This window comes from Procambarus clarkii, chromosome 4, assembly GCF_040958095.1.
Source record: "Procambarus clarkii isolate CNS0578487 chromosome 4, FALCON_Pclarkii_2.0, whole genome shotgun sequence".
Taxonomy (NCBI): Eukaryota; Metazoa; Arthropoda; class Malacostraca; order Decapoda; family Cambaridae; genus Procambarus; species Procambarus clarkii.
The window spans coordinates 60,745,111-60,759,007 of record NC_091153.1 but is presented as its reverse complement, the minus strand read 5'-3'; positions in this window follow the sequence as shown (position 1 = coordinate 60,759,007).

The following is a 13,897-nucleotide window of genomic DNA, read 5'->3' as shown; positions in this document are numbered from 1 at the left end:
ATATGTAAATGATCTCCCGGAGGGTATCGATTCATTTCTCTCAATGTTTGCGGACGATGCTAAAATTATGAGGAGGATTAAAACAGAAGAGGACTGTTTGAGGCTTCAAGAAGACCTAGACAAGCTGAAGGAATGGTCGAACAAATGGTTGTTAGAGTTTAACCCAACCAAATGTAATGTAACGAAGATAGGTGTAGGGAGCAGGAGGCCAGATACAAGGTATCATCTGGGAGAGGAAATTCTTCAGGAGTCAGAGAAGGAAAAAGACTTAGGGGTTGATATCACGCCAGACCTGTCTCCTGCAGCACATATCAAGCGGATAACATCAGCGGCATATGCCAGGCTGGCCAACATACGAACGGCATTCAGAAACTTGTGTAAAGAATCATTCAGAACTTTGTATACCACATATGTCAGGCCAATCCTGGAGTATGCAGCCCCAGCATGGAGTCCATATCTAGTCAAGGATAAGACTAAACTGGAAAAGGTTCAAAGGTTTGCCACCAGACTAGTACCCGAGCTGAGAGGTATGAGCTACGAGGAGAGACTACGGGAATTAAACCTCACTTCGCTGGAAGACAGAAGAGTTAGGGGGGACATGATCACCACATTCAAGATTCTGAAGGGGATTGATAGGGTAGATAAAGACCCTATTTAACACAAGGGGCACACGTACTAGGGGACACAGGTGGAAACTGAGTGCCCAAATGAGCCACAGAGATATTAGAAAGAACTTTTTTAGTGTCAGAGTGGTTGACAAATGGAATGCATTAGGAAGTGATGTGGTGGAGGCTGACTCCATACACAGTTTCAAGTGTAGATATGACAGAGCCCGATAGGCTCAGGAATCTGTACACCTGTTGATTGACGGTTGAGAGGCGGGACCAAAGAGCCAGAGCTCAACCCCCGCAAACACAACTAGGTGAGTACAACTAGGTGAGTACACACACACACACACAACAGGTCCAACAGTATTATGATTGATACTGTCTAGGTCCAACAGTATTATGATTGAGGAAGAAGATAGGTTTGTGGAGAAGATGATTGGGAAATTTGTAGAGAAGAGGGATGTTTGGATAGGTGATCTAATCCAGGGGATTAAAAGTGAAGTCTTTAATAAGATACAGGGCGAGGTTCAAAGACTCAAACAAGAGTTTATGGATTATATTCAAGAGGAAATCAGGAAGAGCAGGGTAGAATGGCAAGGAGAAATATATAGGCTTACTAATGAATTTGGTAAAATAATAATAAATAAGGAATAAGGAATAAGGGAAGCTTGGCAGGGGAAGGGGGAGTAGTAGTAGGTGGAGTAGCGGGTGTAGGAGGGGTGGGGGTCAGCCAGGGAGAGGGCCACCAGCATGACCCTGAACTGAGAAAGACGACAATCATAATCCATGGATTACTTGAAGCCAGGGCACCATCGAGGCAGGAAAGGATGGAGATTGAGGATTTGGAACTACAGGGGATCTTGAGAGACATGAGAGCCCAGATGGCAGGGAATGAGGTGCAAGTCCACCGACGCATTGGACCATACAACTGTAACAGGAAACGACCTGTCCTGGTACAGTTCACTAACGAAGAGGCAGTGGATTACATACTGCATCACAAACACCTACTCAGAGGTAGCGAAAATTACTACAACATATTTATTGACAAATTCATGACGAAGGAGGAACAGATTGCCCACAGAGCAAGCAAACAACAATACGACTCTTCCCATTTGAGCGCAGCTACACACCCCAGTGCTAATCCACCCCATGCTAACCAGCTCACACGTGCTTCTCAGGTCACCCCTTCCCCAAATCAGCCGCCCCTGCTTATCTCCCCAGCACATCCCTTGACCCCTCTGACCCCACTGGAGTCAAATTCATCCCACATTCCAAGGACCCCCTCATCACCTCAACCCCCAAAACCCGTCCAGCCCTCATCCCCTCAACCCCCAAAACCCACCCAGCTCTCATCCCCTCAACCCCCAAAACCCATCCAGACCTCATCCCCTCAACCCCAAGAACCCACCCAGACCTCATCCCCTCAACACCCAAAGCCTACCCAGCCCTCACCCCTCCTCATCCCCTCTCCTTCCATGTGACCCCCCACCCTTGCGAGGGAGGTGGGAGGTCCCCCCCACCCCCTCTATCCTTCCCCCTCCCAACCTCTCAACCTCTATCTGTCTCCCAACCTTACGCTATCTCCCAACCCCTCTATGCCCTCCCTAATCTTCAGACCCAGTATGCCCTTCCTACTCCAGACCTACCTACCCAGGCCCTACCCCAGACCCTCCTACCTACCTTCCTAGACGCCCAGCCCCCAGTAGCCCCCCAAGCACCCCTCCTGAACTCTTTCACCCCCCATACACCCCCCGGACCCCCCCAGACACCCCCTGGATCCCCCCGGACATCCCCCGGACCCTCCCCGCCCCCAGTCATCCCCCAGACACCCCCCAGATCCCCCAGATCCCCTCTGCCCCCAGTCACCCCCCAGACATCCCCCAGATCCCCCCAGACCCCCAGAGAAAGGGGAGAACTCTGGTACAAGAGTTTCCATGAAGAATCTCAAGGTCTGGTACACCAATGCGGATGGGGTATCTAATAAAGCAGAAGAGATAAAAGAAAGAGTGAGTGAAGCAGATCCTGACATAGTTGCAATTGTGGAAACTAAAATTAATGACATGATCTCAGATGCAATCTTTCCTGAAGGGTACCAGGTGATATGAAAAGAGAGGACACAGAGACAGGGAGGGGGAGTAGCACTCCTAATAAAGCGGAAATGGAAGTTTGAAGACCTGGGAAATCGAGTTACCAATGAGTGCACAAGCTTCATACATGGAACTCTGACAGTAGATGGGAGGAAGATTGTGATCTTGGTAATCTACAATCCCCCACCAAACAGTAGAAGACCCAGGCAGGAGTATGATGACAACGACAAAGCATGTATAGATGAACTGCAGAAGGCAGCAACACTAGCCCACAGAATGAGAGCGAAGCTGCTGATCATGGGGGACCTAAATCATGGAGAGATAAATTGGGAATCAAGGAATCCCCATGGAGGGGACGAAACGTGGGGAGCAAAATTAGTAGATGTTATAGACAGGAATTTCCTGACACAACATGTGAAGGAAGACACAAGGGAAAGAGGAGGAGATGCACCGAGCCTATTAGACCTGATTTTCACCCAGAACGTAGAAGATATCGAGAATTTAGAGCATGAAATACCTCTAGGGGCCAGTGACCATTGTGTCCTAGTCTTTGACTACATGATGGAATTCAAACTTATGACCATGGGACAAGAGATCTGGGAAAGGAGAGCTGACTACAGGAAAGGGGACTGTATGAGGATAAGGGACTATCTGGGTGAAGTGCAGTGGGAGGAAGAAATTAGAGGAAAAACAGTCCAAGATATGATGGCCCTAGTCATACAGAAATGCCAGGAGGCCGAAGAGAGATTTATACCAACGGTAAAGGGAAAAAATAAGAAGGAATATAATAACCCATGGTTTAATAGACAGTGTCAGGAAGCAAAAATGGCCAGCAGGCGGGAGTGGAGGAAGTACAGAAGACAAAGAACAGAGGACAACAGAAGCAGATACAACAGAGCTAGGAACGATTACATTAACATAAGACGAACATCGGAAAGGGACTATGAGAACGATATTGCAGTCAAAGCGAAAAAACAACCTAAGTTACTACACAGCCATATAAGAAGAAAAATGTCGGTGAACGACCAAGTGACAAGACTAAGGAAGACAGAGGGGGCATATACTGAAAGTGACAAGGAAATCTGCGAGGCACTGAATGCCAGTTTCCATGGAGTGTTCACTACCGAGCCTGAGCAGCTCCCATTGTTGGAAGGGGTTACTCTAGATGAAAGACTATCAGATATAGAGGTGACAGCAGAGGAGGTAATGAAACAGTTGACAACTCTAGATGCAACTACAGCAGTTGGACCAGACAAAGTATCACCGTGGATACTAAAAGAAGCAGCACAGGCCCTCAGCGTGCCTCTGGCAATGATCTTTAATAAGTCACTTATGTCAGGAGAATTGCCCAGTTGCTGGAAGAAGGCAAATGTCGTGCCGATCTTCAAGAAAGGAGATAGGGAGGAGGCACTTAACTACAGACCTGTATCACTGACAAGCATCCCCTGTAAAATACTGGAAAGAATAATTAGGCTACGACTGGTTGCACACCTGGAGAACATTAGGTTTGTGAACAAACATCAACATGGGTTCTGGACAGGGAAATCGTGCCTAACAAACCTTCTGGAATCCTATGATAAAATAACGAGGATAAGACAGGACAGAGATGGTTGGGCAGACTGCATATTTCTGGACTGCCAAAAAGCCTTTGATACAGTACCGCACATGAGACTGTTGTTCAAGCTCGAGAGGCAGGTGGGGGTGGGGGGAAAGGTCCTAGAATGGATAAGGAACTACCTAACAGGAAGGAGCCAAAGAGTTACGGTAAGGGGCGAGAAGTCGGACTGGAGAACAGTAACAAGTGGAGTACCACAAGGATCGGTGCTGGGACCAATTCTATTTCTTGTATATGTTAACGACATGTTTACAGGCGTAGAGTCCTACATGTCGATGTTTGCGGATGATGCAAAGTTGATGAGAAGAGATGTGACAGATGAGGATTGCAGGATCCTCCAAGAGGACCTGAACAGATTGCAGAGATGGTCAGAGAAATGGCTACTAGAATTCAACACGAGCAAATGTAAAAGTTATGGAAATGGGACTAGGAGATAGGAGACCAAAGGGACAGTACACAATGAAGGGGAACAGCCTACCTGTAACGACGCGTGAAAGAGACCTGTGGTGGACGTAACACCTAATCTATCTCCTGAGGCACATATTAATAGGATAACGACAGCAGCGTACTCTACACTGGCAAAAGTTAGAACATCATTCAGAAACCTAAGTAAGGAGGCATTTAGGGCGCTTTACACTGCCTACGTAAGGCCAGTCTTAGAGTATGCCGCCTCATCATGGAGTCCCCATCTGAAGAAGCATATAATGAAACTGGAAAAGGTTCAGAGGTTTGCAACGAGACTCGTCCCAGAGCTACGAGGGATGGGGTATGAAGAGCGCCTGAGGGAACTGTGCCTTACGACACTAGAAAGAAGAAGGGAGAGGGGGGACATGATAGGAACGTATAAGATACTCAGAGGAATTGACAGAGTGGACATAGACAAAATGTTCACACGGAATAGTAACAGAACGAGAGGACATGGATGGAAGCTTGAAACTCAGATGAGTCACAGAGATGTTAGGAAGTTTTCTTTTAGCGTGAGAGTAGTGGGGAAATGGAATGCACTTCTGGAACAGGTTGTGGAAGCAAATACTATTCATAATTTTAAAACCAGGTATGATAGGGAAATGGGACAGGAGTCATTGCTGTAAACAACCGATGCTCGAAAGGCGGGATCCAAGAGTCAATGCTCGATCCTGCAGACACAACTAGGTGAGTACAACTAGGTGAGTACACACACACACACACACACACACACGCTCACACACACGCACACACACACACACACACACACACGCTCACACACACGCACACACACACACACACACACACACACACACACACACACACACACACACACACACACACACACACACACACACACACACACACACACACACACACACACACACACACACACACACACAGGAAGCAGCCCATAGCAGCTATCTAACTCCCAGGTACCTATTTACTGCTAGGTAACAGGCGCTTCTGCCCATTTCATCTGTCTCCGCCGGGTGCGGGAATCGAACCTCGGTCCCTAGATCCACGACTCTTGAGCGCTGTCCACTCAGCCACCCATCCCCTTGTGTGTGTGTGTGTGTACTCACCAAGTTGTACTCACCTAGTTGTTCTTATGGGGGTTTAGCTCTGGCTCTTTGGTCCCGCCTCTTAACTGTCAATCAACTGGTGTACAGATTCTTGAGCCTACTGAGCTCTATCATATCTACATTCGAAACTGGTTATGCAGTCTGTCTCCACCACATCACTGCCTAATACATTCCATTCCACCACCAGTCCAACTATTCTGACACTGAAAAAGTTCTTTCTAACGTCCCTGTGGCTCATTTGGGTACTCAGTTTCCACCTGTGTCCCCCTGTTCCCGTACCACCCAGTGTTAAACAGTTCATCGTTATCTACCCTGTCAATTCCTCTGAGAATTTTGTACGTAGTGATCATGTCTCCCTTTACTCTTCTGTCTTCCAGTGTCGTGAGGCGCATTTCCCGCAGCCTTTCCTCGTAACTCATGCCTCTTAGTTCTGGAACTAGCTTAGTGGCATACCTCTGAACTTTTTAAAGCTTCACCTTGTTCTTGACAAGGTAAGGGCTCCATGCTGGGGCCGCATACTCCAGGATTGGTCTTACATATATGGTATACAAGGTTCTGAATGATTCCTTACACAGGTTCCTGATGGCAGTTCTGATGTTAGCCAGCCTTGCATATGCCGCAGATGTTACTCTTTTGATGTGGGATTCAGGAAACAGCTTTGGTGTGATATCAACTCCTAGATCTTTTTCTCTCTCCGTTTCATGAAGGACTTCATCTCCCATTCTGTATCCTGAGTCTGGCCTCCAGTTTCCACTGCCTAGTTTGATTACCTTACGTTTACTCGAATTGAACTTTAGCAGCCAATTGTTGAACCATTCATTCAGTCTGTCTAGGTCATCTTGTAGCCCCATACTATCTTCCACCGTCTTAATCCTCCTCATGATTTTAGCATCATCAGCAAACAATGAGAGGAATGATTCAATAGCATCTGGAAGATCATTTACATATATAAGAAACAGTATGGGTCCAAGGACTGAACCCTGCGGGACTCCTCTGGTGACGTCTCGCCAATCTGAGACCTTACCCCTCACAGCTGTCTTCTGTTAGTTAGGTACTCCCTTATCCACTGGAGTACCTTCCCTTTCACTCCTGCCTGCATCTCCAGCTTTCGTACTAGTGTCTGGTGTGGTACTGTGTCAAAGGTTTTCTGGCAATCCAAAAATATGCAGCCTGCCCACCCTACTCTTTCTTGTGATTCTTGTTGTCTGATCGTAGAAATCAATTAATCCTGTGAGGCATGTTTTGCTATCCCTGAAACCATGTTGGTGTTGTGTCACAAAGTTTCTTCGCTCCAGATGTTCCACTACCTTTTTTCGCACAATTTTCTCCAATAACTTGCATGGTATGCAAGTTAGGGACACTGGCCTATATTTCATTGCCTCCTGTCTATCCCCCTTGTTGTATATCGGGACTTTGTATGCCGTCTTCCAAATTTTTGGCAGTTCATCTGTTACCAGTGATTTGTTGTACACCATGGAGAGTGGCAGGCACAGTGCTTCTGCTCCATCCTTTAGTATCCATGGTGATATTCCATCCGGGCCTATAGCCTTTGTCACATCCAACTCTAACAAAAGCTTCCCTACCTCCCCTCTGGTAATCTGAAATTCTTCTTGTGGTGCCTGGTTAACTATTCCTTCTCTTATCTCTGGAAAATCCCGTTGCTCTAATATGAAGACTTCCTGGATTTTTTTATTGAGTTCCTTGCCTACTTTTTTGTCGTTTGTAGTGAATTTGTCTGCCCATATCCTCTGTTACATAACCTGTTCCTTCACTGTTGTCTTTCTCCTAATGTGGCTGTGCAGCAGTTTAGGTTGGGTCTTAGCCTTGCTTGCTATGTCGTTTTCATATTGCCCTTCTGCCTCTCTTCTCACCCTGACGTATTCATTCCTGGCTCTCTGGTAACCTTCTCTGCTCTTAAGTGTCCTGTTATTTCTATAGTTTCTCCATGATCTTTTACTTTGTTGCTTAGCTAGTTTACTTCTCTGATTAAACCATGGGTTTCTCATCTGCATTTAATTTTGTATCTTTTGGGCAAGGAAAAACTTTTCTGCGGCCTCCTTACACTTCTGCGTGATGTATTCCATCATGTCTTGGGCCATCTTTCCCTTTAGCTCTGTTTCCCATATTTTATCTGGTAGGAATTTTCTCATCTGCTCATAGTTTCCCTTACGGAATGCTAGCCTTATGCTTTCAGTTCCATTTCTCGAGTAATTTATTCCTTCTTCGAGCGGATACTCAAACGTCAGTACACTGTGATCGTTCATTCCTACTGAGGCCTCGAAGTCAATTTCCCTTATGTCAGAGTCGTTCAGAGTGAAGGTCGAGTCTCGCTGGTTTATCGTTTCCCTTCATTCTCGTGGGTTCCCTGGCATGTTGGCTTAAAACGTTTTTTGTTGCCATCTCCAGCAGTTTAGCTCTCCATGTTTCCTATCCTCTATGCGGTTCCTTGATCTCCCAGTCTTTCCTTCCGTGATTGAAGTCCCCCATGATGAACAGATGGGATCGAATTCTACCTGCAGCACAGGCTGCCCTCTCAATAATATTGTTAATTGCCATGTTGTTTCTGTCATACTCTTGCCTGGGTAGTCTGTCATTTGGTGGAGGGTTATATATCACTGCTACTACTACTCTTGGTCCTCCCATCGTCATGGTGCCTGTTATGTAGTTTCTAAACCCCTCACAGCCTGGGAAAACCATCTCCATGAAACTCCATTCTTTTCTCAAGAGTAAGGCCACTTCGCCCTACTCATGAGGGCGGAGTGGGGAACTCTTTCCTTATTACAGTGTATTCCTGTGGGAACACCGCATTCGTTATGATTCCTAAGAGTTTTGTTTTCGGAGTCCAATTATATCTGGGTTTACTTCTTGTGCTCTTTCCCTAAGTTCACTTGCGTTGCTTGTAATCACATCTATGTTCGAGTACATCACCTTGAAGCTGACTCTTTTCTGTCCATCCTCAGTTCCTGTTGGTTCTACTGGAGTATGTAAACATGGAGGGTCTGGTATAAGGAAGGAGGGCCCAGGGTTGTGAGGGGGCTTGGGGGATCTGGTTTGGAGAGGGTAGGAGGGGAAAGGAGGGCATGGGTGGGTGGGGGAGATGGGAGGCTTGGGGTGTAAGGGAAAAGAGGGGGGCTTGTGGGAGTAGGGGAAGAGGGAGGGCTTTGTGGGTGGGGGAGAAAGGAGGGCTAGGGAGGAGGGGGGAAAAAGGAGGTCTTGTTGGGGCAGGAGTGGAGGGGGAGGGCTTAGTGGGGGGTGAGGGAGAAAGGAGGGCTTAGTGGGGTGGGAGAGATTAGGGGGATGGGGGAGAAGGGAGGGCTTAAGGTGGTGGAGCAGCGTAAGGGCTGGAGCAGGTAGGGCTTCCATCGGGTGGGAGGTGGTTGTGATCTTCCTCCCACTGGGGCTGTTGAACTACCTGTGGAGGGTTCTCCACTCCCTTCTGGGATCGTAGGGTTCTGGGCTGTGGTTCCCTGATTCCTGTCTCTCGTCATGCGCTCCTTCCTCGCTGTTGCTGCCCTCAATCTCCCCTCCCTGGTCATTTCGAGGCAGGAATACTTTTTTGAACTTCGGTACATTGAATAAGCTGCACTTTGCTAAAATTTCTCCTTTTGTGTCCTCGCTTTTGAAAACTATTTTTATCAATCGATCCTTGTTGTACCGGTCAAGCCTGAAAACCTTTTCTATATTCTGTCTTTCCTCTCCATCTGTACCCCTTCAAATATCTCTTTGGCTGTGGCTTTGTCCATATCTCTCCTCTCCTCTGGACTGGCCCCTATGTGCTTCTTAATACCTACTAAGATTATTGTTCTTTTCCTCTCTATCAGTCGGCTAGTGCATCTTGCTGCTTCCTGAGAAGCAGCAACTCTCAGCGCAGTTTTCTTTACTGCAGAGACAACTTCTGGGGTCCTTCTAGGTATGTCTGCAAATGAATATTGTATTGTAGAAGTTCCTTACACGGATACATTACCATCTTCCTGAGGGCTGGTTCGTGTCTGATGTTTGGGATCCTTTTTCAGGCTTTTAATCTCCTCCCTTGCCTCATTCAGCTCCTCCTGCAGGTTGGCTACTCTCTTCCCCATTACCCTTAGCTCCTCCCTTATGTCTCTCAACATTTGAAAAGAGTATCTCTTGAAGCGACACATCTTGTCCTTCTCCTCCCTCTGTGTTACGTCTTCCCCCTTCCATGTTTGTTTTTTATTCCAGTTATCCAATCCAATGGGCGGGAGAGTGTGTGTTTCGTATTCAAATTTTCCAATCCAATGTGTGTGTGTTTGAGTGTGTGTGTGTTTGTGTGTGTGTGTGTGTTGGTGTGTACTCATCTAATTGCTCACCTAATTGTGCATGCGGGGGTTGAACTGTTCAGGTTCCTGAGCCTACTGGGCTCTATCATATCTATACTTGAAACTGTGTATTGAGTCAGCCTCCACCACATCACTTCCTAATGCATTCAATTTGTCAACCACTCTGACACTAAAAAAGTTCTTTCTAATATCTCTGTGGCTCATTTGGGCACTCAGTTTCCACCTGTGTCCCCTAGTGCGTGTGCCCCTTGTGTTAAATAACCTGTCTTTATCTACCCTGTCGATTCCCTTGAGATTCTTCAATGTGGTGATCATGTCCCCCCTAACTCTTCTGTCTTCCAACGAAGTGAGGTTTAATTCCCGTAGTCTCTCCTCGTAGCGCATACCTCTCAACTCGAGTACTAGTCTGGTGGCAAACCTCTGAACCTTTTCCAGTTTAGTCTTATGCTTGACTAGATATGGACCCCATGCTGGAGCCGCATACTCCAGGATTGGTCTGACATATGTGGTATGTAATGTTCTGAAAGATTCCTCACACAAGTTTCTAAATGCCGTTCTTATTTTAGCCAACCTGGCAAATGCCGTTGATGTTATCCTCTTGATATGAGCTTCAGGGGACAGGTCTGGCGTGATATCAACCCCCCAGGTCTTTCTCTCTCTCTGACTCTTGAAATATTTCGTCTCCCAAATGATACCTTGTAACTGGCCTCCTTCTCCCTACACCTATTTTCATTACATTTCATTTGCTTGGGTTAAATTCTTACAACCATTTGTTCGACCATTCCTTCACTTTGTCTAGGTGTTCTTGAAGCCTCATGAGGTCCCCCTTTATCTTAATCCTTCTCATAATTTTGGCATCGTCAGCAAACATTGAAAGTAATGAGTCAATACCCTTCGGGAGATCGTTTATGTATATAAAAAATAGGATAGGACCGAGTAAAGAGCCCTGTGGGACTTTACTGGTGACTTCACACCAATCTGAGGTCTCTAATCCTAATGTAACTCTTTGCTTCCTATTGCTTAGGTATTCCCTTATCCACTAGAGCACTTTACCAGTTACTCCTGCCTGTCTCTCCGACTTATGTACCAGCCTCTTATGGGGGACTGTGTCAAAGGCTTTCCGAAAGTCCAGAAAAATGCAATCCGCCCAGCCATCTCGTTTTGCTTAATCTTTGTCACCTGGTCGTAGAATTGTATTTAGCCAGTTAGGCAAGATTTACCCTCTCTGAGCCCATGTTGGCGATTTGTCATGAATTCCCTTCTCTCCAGATGTATTACCAGGTTTTTTCTCACGATCTTCTCACGATTTTCTCCATCACTTTGCATGGTATACAAGTTAAGGACACTGGCCTGTAGTTCAGTGTCTTTTGTCTGTCATCATTTTTGCATATTGGGACCACATTAGTCGTCATCCATATTTCTGGTAGGTCTCCCGTCTCCAGTGACTCATTATACGCTGTGAAGAGTGGCAAGCAGAGTGCCTCTGCACACTCTTTCAATAATCATGGTGAGATCCCGTCTGGACCAGCAGCCTTTCTCACATACAGATCCAACAGGTGTCTCTTGACCTCATCTCCCACAATTTCGAACCCTTCCAAGGCCGCCTGGTTTACTGCCCCCTCTCCTATCGCAGTGATCTCACCATGTTCTGTTGTGAAGACCTTCTGGAACCTCTTGTTGAGTTCATCACACACCTCTTTTTTCACTCTCTGTATACCTATCCTCGCCTGTTCTAAGTTTCAATACCTGTTCTTTCACTGTTGTTTTCCTCCTGATGTGACTGTGGAATAGCTTTGGTTCGGTCTTGGCTTTGCTTGCTATATTATTTTCATAATTTTTCTCTGCTTCTCTTCTCACACTATCATACTCATTCCTGGTTCTTTGGTATCTCTGTCTCTCTGCTTTCTGGTATTCTGCTATTTCGGAAGTTCCTCCACGCCCTTTTGTTCAGTTAATTTGCTTCCCTACACGCCCTATTAAACCATAGATTCTTCTTTTGCTTCTCGGATTTTTCCTTTTGGGCCGGGTTGAACATGTTTACTGCCTCCTGACACATTTCAGTGACAGAGTCCATCATCTCTTGTGCAGACTTAGCTTTGAGGTTTGCGTCCCATGGTATATCCCTTAGGAAACTTCTCATCCCCCTCATAATTCCCCTTTCGGAGATATGTCCTAGCTGTATCAAGTACTCAAAGATCAATACACTGTGATCACTTTTATGATCTCAGCCTGCAGGAGAAACGAGTCTCCCTCCTTGAGAGTTATTCGTCAAGCCTGACCTGATTAGAAGGTCTAGCAAATATTGAGGTGATAACGCATATGTAAAATAGTTGCTTGGATATGTATAACAATTTGAGATTATGGGCAATGAAGAAGAAAACAGATAAATTACTGGCTAGGAGATGCGGACATTTTGCTGGAGGCGTGAGGCTCGCTTCTGGAGGGGCTTTGACCTCACTTGAGGCCAGACATCGCAGGGGAAAAGCCGCGCTCCGTTGAGCTCCCGTCAGAAGGGAACCCCTAGTGATATATCTCGAAGAGAAGAGAAGTGTGCAGACGTACCAGCTGTGGAATCGAGATGGGACCGTGTGGTCTCAAGTCGTGGGCGATAATTAATGAATATAAAGCCACCCGGAGGCATTATTGTGGGCCGTGGACCGCCCTGACCAAGCCTCGTCAGAGGAAGAAGCGCCCTCGACCAGACGATCTGTGGTAAGCACGATATACGCCAGTTCATAGTGATTGCTTGTAGTTGGTCGTGTGCCCAGCGACAGTAGCGATGTTTATTTATAAGTTAGACATATTTTAATAAGGCAGAAGGCCTGAAATAAGAGACTGGAGAGGGAGGAACACGAAGCGACGTCCATCCCCTCTGAGCGCTGGCGGGCGACTGAGGGAGCCTGGCTCCTGACGGAGGAAGACCCTCCCAGCGAGTGAGGACCGCCGCCAGGCGAGGTGGAGTATGGACCCGCCCAAAACGGGGGAGTCCACTCTCACTGTATGTAGAGAACAGATAGAGGTTGGAGGCAAACATATTGTGTGATTATTTTTGTTTATGTGTCAAAGGGGAAACAATTTTATTGGAGTGACGATGGGTTGCAGGTTTGTCTTTGGGGAAGAAGTTGCTGAGAACTTCGAAGCCAGCAGATGAAGTAGCTGATGAGACTCCAAGATAGTGGAGGCGAGGACCTCGAGCTGTGAGAAGCAGTGAAGAGGAGTGTCACGTGCTTCTGTAGAGGTGGTGAAGCACCATAGTTGCTCGAGGAAACTTCATGGTGTAGCAGCCAAGAGAGCTGTGGAGGAACCTAGCAGAAGGGTGAAGCACCGTAGTTGCTCAAGGAAACTTCATGATAGCAGCCTGGAGGAGCTGCAGAGGATCCTGGTAGTGAAGCCCGGAAGAACCTAAAGATATTAGGGTAGTGAACTTCCAGAGGTGGAAGGGGAAGTTCTGGTGGATTACTTGTAGGGAGTTGATAGTGTTTGGTTGTCATTAGTGTGCAAGACGCAGTGAGAGGTGAGTGGTTGTTTGCAGTCTTATGTCAAGGAGTGTTTTATACTGAAGTTTAGAGTTACAGTCGTAGGCTGGATTACCTACAGATGTATGCGTTCCAGGACTGACAGTGATCGATGGATCATTGTTGTGTATCAATGAACATTTATACTGATATATGTGATTGCATTCAAATGCTGATTTTCTATATATATAATATCTTGCTGATGGTGCAACAGTGTATGTAGA